The sequence below is a fragment of the Phacochoerus africanus genome, chromosome 9 (genome assembly GCF_016906955.1).
Source record: "Phacochoerus africanus isolate WHEZ1 chromosome 9, ROS_Pafr_v1, whole genome shotgun sequence".
Taxonomy (NCBI): Eukaryota; Metazoa; Chordata; class Mammalia; order Artiodactyla; family Suidae; genus Phacochoerus; species Phacochoerus africanus.
In genome coordinates, this window is record NC_062552.1 from 107,764,433 (window position 1) to 107,778,755 (window position 14,323).

The following is a 14,323-nucleotide window of genomic DNA, read 5'->3' on the forward strand; positions in this document are numbered from 1 at the left end:
GAAGAGAGAGAAACAATATTGGAAGAATGATCAACAAGGATTTTCCAAAACCAAAGACATCAAACCACAGATTCAAAGGCTCTACAAAACAATCAGGATAAACATAAAGATCACACTCGGGCATATCAACGTATTACTATTGTAAAGCAAATACAAAAAGAAAATTAAAAGCATCCAGAAAATCAGAAAAACTGATAATGACTTCTCAACAAAAATGGAGAATAGGGAGTTCCCATCATGGTTAACGAACCCGACAAGGATCCATGAGGATGCGGATTCGATCCCTGGCCTTGCTCAGTGGATTAAGGATCTGGCATTGCCATGAGCTGTGGTGTGGGTTAAAGATTCAATTTGGATCCTGTGTTGCTGTGGCTGTGGTGTAGGCCAGCAGCTGTAGCTTCAATTTGACCCCTAACCTGGGAACTTCTGCCTGCTGCAGGTGTGGCCCTAAAAAGTAATAAATACATAAATACGTTTTTTATTAAAAAGAATAGAGGATAATAACATCTTTAAAATTCTAAAAAAAAAATCAGCCATACTAAAATTCTAGACTCAAAATATCCTACAAAAGTGAAAACATTAACTATCTGTGGTCTTTTGTGTCGCTATACAAATTTTAAAAAGTTTCGTTCTAGTTCTGTGAAGAATACCATTAGTAATTTGATAGGGATTGCACTGAATCTGCAGATTGCCTTGGGTACTTTAGCCATTTTAACAATATTGATTCTTCCAATCCAACATCATATATTTTTCTAATCCAACAACATTGTATATTTTTCCATCTGTTTGTGTCATCCTCAATTTTTTCATCAGTATCTTATAGTTTTGAGAATGTGTATTTTTGCCTCATTACATAGACTTCTTCCTAGTTATTTTATTTTTGATGCAATGGTAAATGGGATTGTTTCCTTGACTGCTCTTTCTGATCTTTTTGTTGTTAGTGTATAGAAATGTAAGAGATTTATGTGTATTAATTTTACATTCTGCAACTTTACCAAACTCATTGGTGAACTCTAGTAGTTTTCTGAGAGTATTTTTAGGATTTTCTATGTATAGCATCATTGTCATCAGCAAACAGTGACCATTTTACTTCTTTTCCAAATGGGATATTTTTTTCTTTTTCTTCTTTGATTGCCATGACTAGAACTTCTAAGACTGTGTTGAGAGTTGACATCTTTGTGTTTTGTTTCTGATCTTAGAGAAAATACTTTCAGTTTTTCCACTGCCGAGAATGATGTTAGCTGTGGGTTTTTCATATACGGCCTTTATTAAATTGAGGTGGGTTCCCTACATGCCCACTTCCTGAAGAGATTTTTTTATCATAAATGGATGTTGAATTTTCTCAAAAGCTTTTTCTGCATTTCTTGAAATGATCATATGGTTTTTATTATTCAGTTTGGAAAGCAATACTGAGAAAGAAAAATGGAGTTAGAGGAATCTGGCTCCCTGACTTCAGGTTGTATTACAAAGCTACGGTAATCAAAAGAGTATGGTACTGGCACAAAAGCAGACACATGGATCGAGATCAATGAAACAGGATAGAAAGCTCATAAATAAACCCATGCGTGTGTGGTCAATTAATCTATAACAAAAGAAGCAAGAATACATGATGGAAAAAAGACAGTCTCTTCAATAAGTAGTGCTTGGAAAAATGGACAGTTACATGTCAAAGAATGAAACTAGAACATTCTCAGAGTTCCCGTGGTGGCTCAATGGAAATTAATCTGACTAGGAACCATGAGGTTGCAGGTTTGATTCCTGGCCTTACTCAGTGGGTTAAGGATCCGGCATTGCCATGAGCTGTGGTATAGGTTGCAGATATGGCTCGGATTCCACATTGTTGTGGCTGTGGTGTAGGCTGGTGGCTACAGCTCCATTTCGACCCCCAGCCTAGGAACTTCCATATGCCAGAAGTGCAGCCCTAAAAAGCAATAAATAAATAAATAAATAATACACCTAGAACAATCTCAAACACCATTAACAAAAGTATGCTGAAAATGGACTTAAGACCTAAATGTAAAGCCAGACACTATAAAATTCCCAAAAGAAAACACAGGCAGAAATGCTTTTTGATATAAATCACAGCAGTTTTTTTTGAACTGCCTCTTAGAGTTTTGAAAATAAAACAAAAATAAACAAATGGGAACTAATTAAACTTAAAATATTTTCTATGACAAAGGAAACCATAAAAAAAATGAAAAGACAACCCATGGAACAGGAGAAAATGTTTACAAATGAAGAGGTTGACAAAAGATTGATATCCAAGATATACAAACAGCATAGGCAACTCCACATTATCAAAAAACAAACAAACAAAAACAGTAAAAAAATAGGCAGAAGATCCAAATAAACATTTCTCTAAAGCAGACAGATGGACAAAATGCACATGAAAAGATGCTCAAAATCACTATTAGAAAAATGCAAATCATAATTACAATGAAGTATCACTTCACACTGATCACAATGGCCATCATCAAAAAGTCTACAAACAGTAAATGCTGGCAAGGGTGTGGATAAAAGGGAACCCTCCTATGCTGTTTATGGAAGTGTAATTTAGTACAACTAATATGGAGAACAGTTTGGAGGTTCCTTCAAAAACTAAAATTGAACTACCAGATCCAGCAGTTCTTACTCCTGGGCATTTATCTGGAGAAACCCACCATTTGAAAAGATAACATGTACCTCAATGTTCACTGCAGCACTGTCTGCAATAGCCAAGACTTAGAAATGATCCAACTGCCCACTGACAGAAGAATGGGTGAAGAAGGTGTGGTACATATCATACATACAATGGAATATTACTCCACCATAAAAAAGAACAAAATAATGCCATGTGCAGCAACATGGAGGGACTTACAGATCATCATATAAAGTGAAGTAAGTCAAGGACAGATATCCTATGATGTCACATATATAGAATCTAATAAAAATGCTACAAAATAACTTATTTATAGAACAGAAACAGACTCACAGATTTTAAAACCAAACTTACATTTACCAAGGGGGAAATGTGGTAGGAGGGATAAATTAGTAGTTTAGAATAAATACACATTACTGTATATAAAATAGATAATCAACAAGGATGCACTATATAGCACAGGAAATTCTACTCAATATTCTGTAATAATCTAAATGGGGAAATAATCTTAAAAAGAATTTATATGTCTATGTATAACTAAATAACTTTGCTGTACATACGAAACTAACACAACATTGTAAAGCAACTATACTCAGAAAGAATAATTTAAAAAGTAAAATCATTTTATTTCCCCATCCCCCCAAAAAAGGATGTCATTAAAAAAGAGAAAGCAAAAGACGGTATTTCTAAATAAACAAAAACTGCGAAAAAATTTTCACAAGCACATTCTGCTGGAAAGTTTAAATGGAGTTCAAAAAAAGGAAAGTCATAAAAGATGGAAAAATGGAAATGAACACTGCAAAAATTAGGTGAATATTGATATAAAATCATAATATGAATATTAATGGTATAAAGTAATAATAAGTACAATAGAGGATTTAAATACAAAAACATACTATATGCATATATATATGTATATATATATAATTTTATGACTGCAATAATATAAAAATTAGGACTGGGGATAAAGTGTTCTAAAATCCATGTGTTGCCCACTGAATGGAAAATTAACGAATTTGAAGTGCATTGAAATTTTATATATATATATATATATATATATAATATAGTAAAATATATAGAGAGACTATATAGTAAAATATATAGAGAGATTAAATCTATCCATTTTAATATAGTAAACTATATATATATATATATTATTCCCTGGCAATGACAGGGATAAATATATCACGATTCTGAGAGGATGGAATGATAAGTTATCTGGGTAGATGGTTCTAAGGAGCCTCATTCTTAGAGTTACCTGCTTCTCCTCTAGCACAGAGCACTCATTGCTTTACAGTGGAACTCTAATCTTGAAGAGAACATTGGAGTCAGGAGATGTGTGTCCATTCCTATGCCCTATCTTTGCAATAATTTTAAAGCACATATGTCTTTCAAATAATTGTATTGGATTTGATGGTGATAACAGGAGATCAGTAAATATATACATGCTAGAAAGAAGAGATAGAAATATATTAAGAGGAAAATCCCAAATCACAGCAATAAATTCTCACAGAGCTGAACATAAAAAGGAATTCCTTCAGAGGAGCTTATATCAGCAACCCTTGGAAATGTGTAAAAGTTTCCGTTTGCGTACTTTTTTCTTTCTTTTTAAATAATATAACAGAAAAATCTTTGAAAACTTGTCAGAAATTGTGTATTAGTTTACAAGATTCCACTTATAATTCAGTGCAATTCAAAGAGAGAAATTGGAGAGATGTTTATCTGGTAATTTTTGCATTCTCTATGCTTAGGGTGACTCATGACCTGTGAGAATCCATGAATCTTTATTAAGTATGTTCACAGCTTGCTGCCTTCCATGCCTCTCCCAGCACCTTATGCATGCCTGGACCATAGAACTGACAATGCTTACTTCCACTGCAACTCTGAGTTCCTTAAGGATAAAGATTATTTCTTCATTCAGCTCTGAATTTCTAGCATCTAACAGAGTACTCACTCCAAGAAGAAATCAATAAAAGATTCCTAAATAAATGATTAAAAGAAATTTTAACTTTGGGTAGAATATGGTACATTGTGTCTAATATGTCAAGGAATACCTGAATTTTGGCATATATTTTCATAAACTTGTTTAGAAGATAAGATCAAGAAAAATGAGATAAAACCAGGAGTGAGACATAAAAGGTGGTGTTCAGAGATAATAAGGTATTTTGAGATCAACATCTATTAACTCAGACCCTTATTCTTGATGAATACGTACCACCAAATATTCTGGATTTGGAAATTAGCTTAGTGAAAGATATTTACACAGTAGAGATAGAGTGTTGAGGGAGGCAAACATTATAAAACATACCTTCTAGAGGAGGAAGATAAACCATTGACCTCTTGTCAGCACATACACAGACAAGGGAATTAGATGCTGATAAATGCTATGAAGATAAAAGAGAGTGAGGTGAGAGGCATCACAGCTAGTGTGGTTTGGCAAGTGCTCTCCGAAGAGGTGGCATTTGATTAGAGGGAGAAACAGCTAAATGAAGATATGGGAAAAGAGTTTTTGAAATAGGAAGAACAAATGGGAAGGGTTGATATTGAAAGAAACTACATTTGCTCCAAATACAGGGAAAAAAAATGCCCCTGTGAATGAGTTTGTTGATAAAGGGATAGAATGGGTAGATATCAAGTTGAAGAGGGATACATACCATAGGTCTTAGTGGGTGTTTACATTCAGGGCTACTATTTGCTAGTATGTACTTAGGGGGTGCCAGTTAAGTTGTGGAAATATTTTGTACAAAAGCCCTCAAAATGCCTACTTTGGTGATGTCAGTCCATATCTGGGACCACAGAGTTATCCTCATGATGTGGCGAGTAAAGGGTAAATGAGATCTATCACAGGCAGCCTCTATTTCCCCGCCTCTGCACTCTCACCTGTGCACAGTCTGATTGCTAGTGTTCATGCTGTACCCAGTGATACAATATCTTGAATATCACTTCTGGTTTGGGGCAATGTAGGACGATATATACAGATTTTATGCAAAGAGCAATGGGAAGCTATTGGAGATTTTCACATAAAATAGAACAGTGACCTGATTTAAACTTTAAAGAGATTACTCTGGCTTCTATATGGAGAGTAAACAGCCAGTAGAAGGAACTAGAAATGGGACCCTTAGTAAGAGTAGATTATTTATCGGTAAGAGGTGATGGCAGCTTAGATTTGTTATTTTTTAGCAGTAGATATGACAAAAGATCAGATTCAGGATATAATTTAGAGACAGCTGTTTATTTTTTAAAATTAAATTTTGAGACGGGATTGGAAAGACAGGAATCATGAATGATTCTTTATCGAGCTGAGCAACTGGGTGTGTAGTATGCATTTTACTGAGGTTGAAAAAAAGCATGGGGAATCAGGAGCAAGTTTTTAGAGGGAAAAGAATCCACATTTGTATACCCAAGTTAGGTTTGAAATACCTATTAGATATCTGATTAGAAATGTTGAGTTGGTGTTAGGTCTTCAGGGATAGGTTCAAGCAGCAGCAAAGAAAATAAGTCCTATACACGGAGAAAATATACACAGGAATTATAAATATGGGATTAATACAAAGATGGTGTTTGAAGCTGTGGGGATTCCTATCAACTTATTCCCACAGAGTACATGTACATAGGAAGAAAGGAAAGTCACAGATCGTTTCTCCAGTATTTAAATACAAAGGAAACTAGTAAAGGAGATTGAGAAGGAGACACTAGGGAGGCAGGTACACAATCTGATAAGTGATGTCTTTAAATAAAATGAAGTAAGTATCAAAAGTTTGAGATCACTTTGAATTTCAGAATTTGATATTTTACCCTAGTGTTCATCTTTCTCAATTTCAGCATCAGTGCCATTTCCATGCAGTGTGAGCTGGGAGTATTGCCACTTAGCTAGAAACTACATTTTCTGGACCACTTTCTACCCAAGTGAAGTTCTGGCCAGTGAGATAAGACCACCATGATTGGTAATGTGTGCAATGTTTGGATCAAATACTTTAGGAAGTGTTTTCCCTTTTAACTTTCTTTCCATTTTATGGCATCTTTTATCATTTTTCATTCATTTGTTCATTTATTCATCAATTATTGTCTATGAGTATGTCACATATACAAGGATTTATGCTTTCAGAGAGTATGCAGTAAAGGAAAGATAAGAAAGAAAAGTGAAAAGTTGAGTTCAAACCCTCATTAACTACTTAGGTGTTTTATTATTTTAATAAAATTTATTTTTAATATTTTAAATGACATATAGAGAATACCATCAAAGCTGAATGTTCAACCTACCAGAAACAGAGACCAATGATGAGCTCCCAATATGGCATGACTGCTTGAGAAGATAAACTAGTCACTTAATGGCAAATTGATTATGTAAGCATATTCCAAAAGCAGACAGATCCTCAGCCAGCATCATATCCAAGGGCTTATTATATGTTTGATCTACTGGCATGGGATCCCTTAAAACATCACATTACACTAAGCAACTGACTGCACAGCAAAAACACTTCGTAAAAGGACCCACAACCATAATTATCTGGTGGGAATATCACATACTGCACTCCCAAGAAACTATCAAAAAGGGCATTGCAATAGGCGGATGAAGTTAAAGCTAAAGCACCAGATTAGAGGAAATACTTTTTAGAAATAGGAAACCACCTTCTAGAACACAATGCATACCTTCAATCGAGCTTCATATTCTACTTTTTTCCCCCAGTAGGAAGACTACATGGGTTCAAGATGCTCTCATGTCTTCTCACTTACCATTACTTCCAATGGCTCACTTGGGAAATATGTGCTTCCTATTCCCACAACTCTGGATTGAGTAGGCTTAGAGGTCTTGGTCCCCAGTGGGGCATGTGTGCTAGAGGACACAGCAGGAGAGTCACTGAATTATAACCATGCCTTCTAGCAGGGCCCTTGGTTCCTTGTGTTCAAGGACTTCCAGGCAAGAAGGCACATCATTATATTGGATTACTAAGCATTGATTATCAAAAAGATAGCAGAATTTTTGTTGCACAATAAAGATAGGGCCATAGTGAGGATCCAAGCTATCCTCCACTTGACTTTTTATTGCTTTGCCCAATTGTCATGGTAAATGGTCTTGCTCAGTAATTATAGCCTGTTATGGGCAAAATTGCGTCCCTGACCTCCTTGTGACTTTAAGAAAGGGTCTGTGGGGAAGTGGTAAAAATTGAGGTGTTGGATTGGTATCCTTCTAAGAAAAGGAAGAGAGCTGGAGATCTTACTCTCTCCACATGCACACAGAGACGAAACCAGGAAAGGCCACAGAGAGAAGGTTGTCATCTACAAGCCAAGAAAAGGCACCTCATCAGAAACCAGCTCCAAAAGAATCTTGATCTTAAGAGTTGCCAGCCTCCGTAACTGTTAGAAAATAAGTTTGTGACATTTAAAGCACTTGCTCTGTGGTATTCTGTTATCATAGCCTAACAAGACTAATACAAAACTTTAGGAGGGCATGATGGCCAGGAATTCAGAGAGAGTCTGGGTAATATCACCAGCAAAGGCACTGCAGCAAGCAGAATTGTCCTTTGAGCATCAGGACTGGCTCACTCATCAGACTGCCTGTGACTACGGGGGCTGAAGCTTGTTTCAACTTTTATCCTCTAAGTTTCCTGTAGTAAGAGAGGCCCACCAGAAACCTGGAGAATCTACTCCCTGGATATGTATGAAGAAGTGGGTTTGAGCAATACAAGAGGTAGACTGCAGTCAACAGGGAGAGGCAGCAGCCTCTTGATGCCCCAGCTGCTAGGAGGGTGGTTAGCAAATTGCCTTCAATGGTCAGCTTGCCAAGGATGGCCCCAACTGCAGAAAACTGCCGAGAGCAAGGCTATGCCGTTCCAGCAGAAGCCTATGGCTTATATCTGTTGAAGGCAGAAATAAAAAGACCTGGCCAGTATGGTTCAAGATAGGACACCTGTGAAACGCCACCTGTGCTTCCCATGGCATTATGTGAAGTCATTGGGTTTTAATCAAAGCTCCATTTCTCTTTCTACCTGGTTCTGCTTCCTTTTCTCCCCCCTTAATGATGCTTTCAAGGTCACTTCCTAGTAAATTTTCTCAGCAATAAACTGTCTCAGAATCTGCCACCTGGAGAACCCAAACTATGCCATGCTATGAATGACCTCAGTGATACAAACTATCATTTAGTCCAGTCCTTGAAACTATTCCCTAAGTAATGCTTCATATAAAATACCCAGATTAAATATTTTTCTTTAAAAAGTCAGGATAAGGACATTTTTATACTTTTATTTGAAGGTTAGTACTGAAATTTATATGAATAAAGCTTACATCTAATGATAAAGTTTCTATTAAAAAATTCACTCAAGAGAAAAACAGTATTACAAAAACATTCATTTTTCAAAATAATTTTTAAGTATTAAGCCATCTAATATGAAATGTATATAATTTATATTTTCTACTTTGTAATTTGCAAAGAAAGGTAACATCCTATTTAGGATAGACTAAGCCAAATTTTCATACAAATTCAAAAATAAGATGCAATTTATGTTTTGGGTCAAAGATCATATGCATTCCTTTATGTCAAATCTTTACTTAATTGCATCCTAATATTTATAGCATAACAGCCCATATGGTGTTAACTGCACAATATATTTATCAAGTGGCAATTTTTCACATGAGATGTGTTAATTTTCTAAGAACAGATAACTTTCTTTAGTTACTATGGTTGCTCCTATTTGCTACTTTGGAAATTTCCTTCTCAATTTAAATCTACTGGGACATAGTTCTTCTGTGCAAGGCAGTAACTCTAAGCTTCAATACATATTTGCATATGTAAAGTAGAACTCATGTTTGCACTCCATGCTTTTTACAATTAGGAATCTCAGGCAAATCCATCATAAAGCAACTTTTCATGTACATTTATAGAAATCACAGGTATATGGACAGAGTACTTTTTTCTTTAGAGTAATTGCAAAGATTTATGAGATTCTTAGTAAAGGTTACTATGCAGAAAGAGTCCATACAAACAAAACAAGGCAGATGCCAGAGCTTTATTACGCTTCAACATATAAACAGAACTGTCCCTCTCAGGATTTATCATAAGTATTATTTGATTTTCTCCACAACTAAGAAATAAATTCTCAGCGAGTTTGAACTTGCTTGGATCATGCAGACTCTATAGGTTCTGAATTCATTTCTTTGGTTTCATATTCAGAAGTGTGTAGTGGTAAAAGAAAAAGAAAAGGTCAGGATATGAACAATCTGAATATAGACCGAAAGAATAGACATGAAATATTTGAGTTCTTGGGGCACAAAGACTGCACACAGCCTGGGTCTCTATAAGTTAGAGGTATTCAATCAAATGCAGTTTAAAAAAAAAAAAAAAAAGAGTAATGCTTCTACAAGTCTTTCTCAGTGAGGCAACGCTGAGGACCCCTACTAATCTACCCAAACCCAATTTTATTACTGATGAGATTTTTTTTACTGATAAGATTTCTGAGTACAGTGATTGCAGAGGCTATAATATTGAAAATTTTTTTTCCTAAGGAATTTGAAGGGAATGGTCTGGAGATTAATTTCCTGACACCTAATTTGGAGTTGTTTCTTTCAGAGGTTAATGTCTTTGTGATTGAACAAAGTTTGTTCACTTCAACTGGACATTCTCAAATTCCATTTAGGATTTAACAACTATTTTCTTTGTTTCTTTCTCTGTTTCTTTCCTTATTTCTTTGTTTCTTTCTTTGTCATTTTAGGGCCACACGTGGGGCATGTGGAAGTTCCCAGGCTAGGGGTTCAGTCGGAGCTGTAACTGCTGGCCTACACCACAGCCACAGAAATCCAGGATCCTAGCCACATCTGCAACCTAAACCACAGCTCACAGCAACCCTGTATTCTTAACCCACTGAGCAAGGCCAGGATGGAACCCACATCATCATGAATACAAGTCCGATCCGTTTCCACTGCACCACAGTGAGAACTCCAAGATTTAATGATTATTTTCAAATGCAACTGTGATGTATTAGATTGCATTGTATTTACTACCATCTAAGCCCCTTAGATCTACAAGAAGTTAGATATTCTTTCCTGGGGTATCCAGATTGTGAGGCAAATATGATACATGATGTCAGAAAGAAATTCTGTTTATATATTTCCATTGGAGAAAAATAATTTCTGTTTGAGCAATTCTATTAATTTCCCTATGTGCTGGCATTTTTAGTTTCTAAGTCAGGCATGTCGATGCACAAGGGAAAAAAAAGCAATTTACAACTCTGCAGAGAAATACAGCCTTTTCCACTTCATTTGTGTTTCGTCTTGATTATCAACACATTTGTCATCCCCCTGTAATTTATTCATTATTTTTACCAGAGGAATATGAAGGGGAAAAAAGAAGATAAGTGCACTTGTCAAAATGTGAAACAGATGCTCTAACAATGATTGGAGACAATTAATGTTCTCAGAAAGAAGCAACAGGCTGGGTTTGTGTTTAGCTTCAGATTTTACAGCAAACAGACTTGGGAAAAATGCAAATGTGAAATAAAGGTTTTATTTTCCAGCCAAAGGAAAACAGCATCTTCTGACTACATTGTTGTGCATTTCTGTTATGATCTGACAGTTTAGATCTTTTTTGAAAAATCATTAAGAACAATGGGCACAAAATGCAAATTGAGCAGCTCTGAAGAGTGATTCAATGACTTTTCCTTCTGAATCACCAAATTGAAAATGTCCTACAATTTAAATGGCTGTGGGATGGTGGACTGACAAGCAGAATGAAGATAAATGTTTGTGTCTGATTACACTTTAATTCCAACTGGGCACAATGAAGTAAGAGTACCTCCATTCACCTTTGCAGTATTTCCATTTGTTCTTTCTCTTACTGAAATGAAGAGATTTCAGTTCCACCACCTGGACTTTGACAATCATTTCCTCCACCTCATCTGGAAGCCTAGTCCTATAATCTTACTATAGACCTTGTAATCAGTAAAATCTCATTTCCTGACCATTACCTCTTATACGTATAGTTCACTTATCCCTTTCACTCACTCCAGTACACCCGTGTAATAATTTTCCAACCATATGGAATTCATTATTGCTGAATGCAATATCCTATTATCCTCTACTTGAAGATTCCTGGGAGGATCACGCCACCCCAGAATTCACAACTTGACTCTCTCCAGAGTTTTGATTACAAATACCAATGTGCCCTCAACACCTGAGAGCTGTTCGGAGGTGTTAAGATAGGTTAGGCTGTGTGAAAAATATATACAATGGTTCAATAAAAGTTCAGTTGTCATTGAATAACAGTCCAAATGGACTCCTCTGCAGGTCATGAGACTCTCCTCTACTGATGATCCTTACCAGAGACTTAGTTATTGCCTGTGTCCATCTGGCAAAAAGACAAGAGAAGGCCTAGAGAGGGTTTCTCTGCTTCTTAGATGTCTTATCTAAAAGCAGCACATGCTTACAGGCTGAGTTCATTTTATAGCAACCATCTGAAAAATGTAGTCTAGGTCTGAGACCAGGAAGAAGAAAAAATTAAAAGTATATTGATGAAAAGCTGACAATCTCCATCACATATTTTACTCTAATTATCTGAAATTACATTTTTCTATTATCTTAGAAAACTACTCATTTTCTTTCTTCAACTCATAAACCTTCTAAAATGACCTGGCTTAACTGAGTGGGTAGATACATTCAGGTAAGAATGCCCATTTTCTTCTCATCTTCTGAGCTTCCTATGAGCCTACATGCTTGATTTTCCCTTCCCTCATACCAGAGTAAATATCCCTGCATGATCTAAAGACAAGGCCTCTTTTTGTTCCCTGGGTAGAATTTCTTCTGTATTTCTCAAGGACTTTACCTCTCCAGTCACCCTTTTTCTAACCTCATCAATTTATTCTGTTCATTTAATAACAGTAGTATGCAAACATGCCCAATATCATTTAGATTCACACAAGTAAGAAAAAAATATCCTTTACCCCACATCCCTCTCCATTCATTGCCTCATTTTTCTACTAACCTTCATGGAAAATTGGTAAACATTCTAGTACATTATTGTTTCCATGCTTATACCTCCCATCTTGATCACCCTTCAATCAGGATTTCATGCAAATCATTCCAATCAAACAGTTCCTGTCAAAGTTACCAATTATCTACATCTTGCTCATGTCACTGGCAATTGCATGTGCTTAGACTACCTCTAGAAACATCAGACATGCATCATCTAGCTAAAACAAGTTTAAGATGGTCCATGGTAAGGAACACATTTACTTTCTAAATTTAGTATTTGAGCAATATTTACCTGAGGTTAATCTATTTTACTCACTTATATTCTGGTATTAGGTAAATTCTATGATTTTCCAAAGGACAACCAGTGTTTCTTTGATAAAAAATGCCATACTCAACCCAAGTATAGTAATATTTTGCAGACAAGGGAAACTTCAATTTTGTTTCGAGGCACCTCTTGGAGTCCCTATGAACATAATGCCAGATGATTTGGTTTCACCAATCAGAACATCATTCTAGTCAATGGGGTGGTAGAATTCTTTTCAGTACCATAAATGAACATGCATACATATTCATCACCGAATTTGATGCTCTAGGTATTATGAAAATGATTAACTGAGCTCAAGAAAACTAATCTAAAGAAACATACAAACATATATTCATCTTATGAAAACTGAGAAAGTACTTCTTATGAGACTGGTTCCATGTATGTTACAGCAGATTGTATTTCCTAAATGCAGCTGCAACTATGATTCTCATCTTGCATGGTCTTGAACACACCTGGAGTTTATCTCTCTACCCCCTTGAAACTCGGTGGTCCTTCTGGCATTTTTAACCAGTAGAATATTGATGCTTTGCAAATTCTGGTTGTCGCTCTATATACTTTGGCAGTTTCTGCTCCCTCCATTTGAAATCTCACTGCATTCCACTCTTGATATATCATTCTTGGTACCCAGCTATGATTCTGTTAGAAGCTCAAGCCAAATGAAATAACCAAGTGTAGACTCTTTGAAAGAGAGCCACCAATAAGATTCCAACTGATATCCAGCACCAGTGGTCAGCCAGATGGGCGGGTCATCCCCAATGTTCGCCCTTCACCTGATTACAACAAGAGCATCCAAGTGAACTGAGTGAAAGCCCAAGTGAGAAAATGCACAGATGAAACCAGTCAACCTACAGAATCATGAGGCAAAGTAATAGTCTATTGATTTGACTATTAGATTTTTGGCTGGTTTGTTGGGCAGGAATAGATAATCTGAAGGTTAAGCCTGAGCAACTTAAATTATTTAGGTATATTTTCTACACCTGGGAAACCACAGGCCAATGAGGACTTTAAGGAATTCATTAAAATGTGAATCTAAGGAAGTTGTGATGAGTAATATATGAGAGGTATGATTGCATGTGGAGAGAATAGGAATGATTTGTTTAGAAAAGTACCATTTGAGTTAGAATTTGTAATAGGTTTGGACATTTTCTAATTGCTGTTTGATCAGGTAGAAACTGTTAGACAATTCTACAAAGAGAAAACATCTTGGGAAAAGAAATCAATGGTGGCCAAAAGGTGAGTAATATTAGCCTGATTAAATTGTTACAAAAGTTACTTCTCTTTATCATAACCATCTAGCCAAAAAAAAAAAAAAAAAGGAGTTAAATCATGGCTCAAACATTGTACTAGAAACTTAGACTCTTTCCAGTACCTACCATACTTCAAGAAAGGGATAAAAAGAA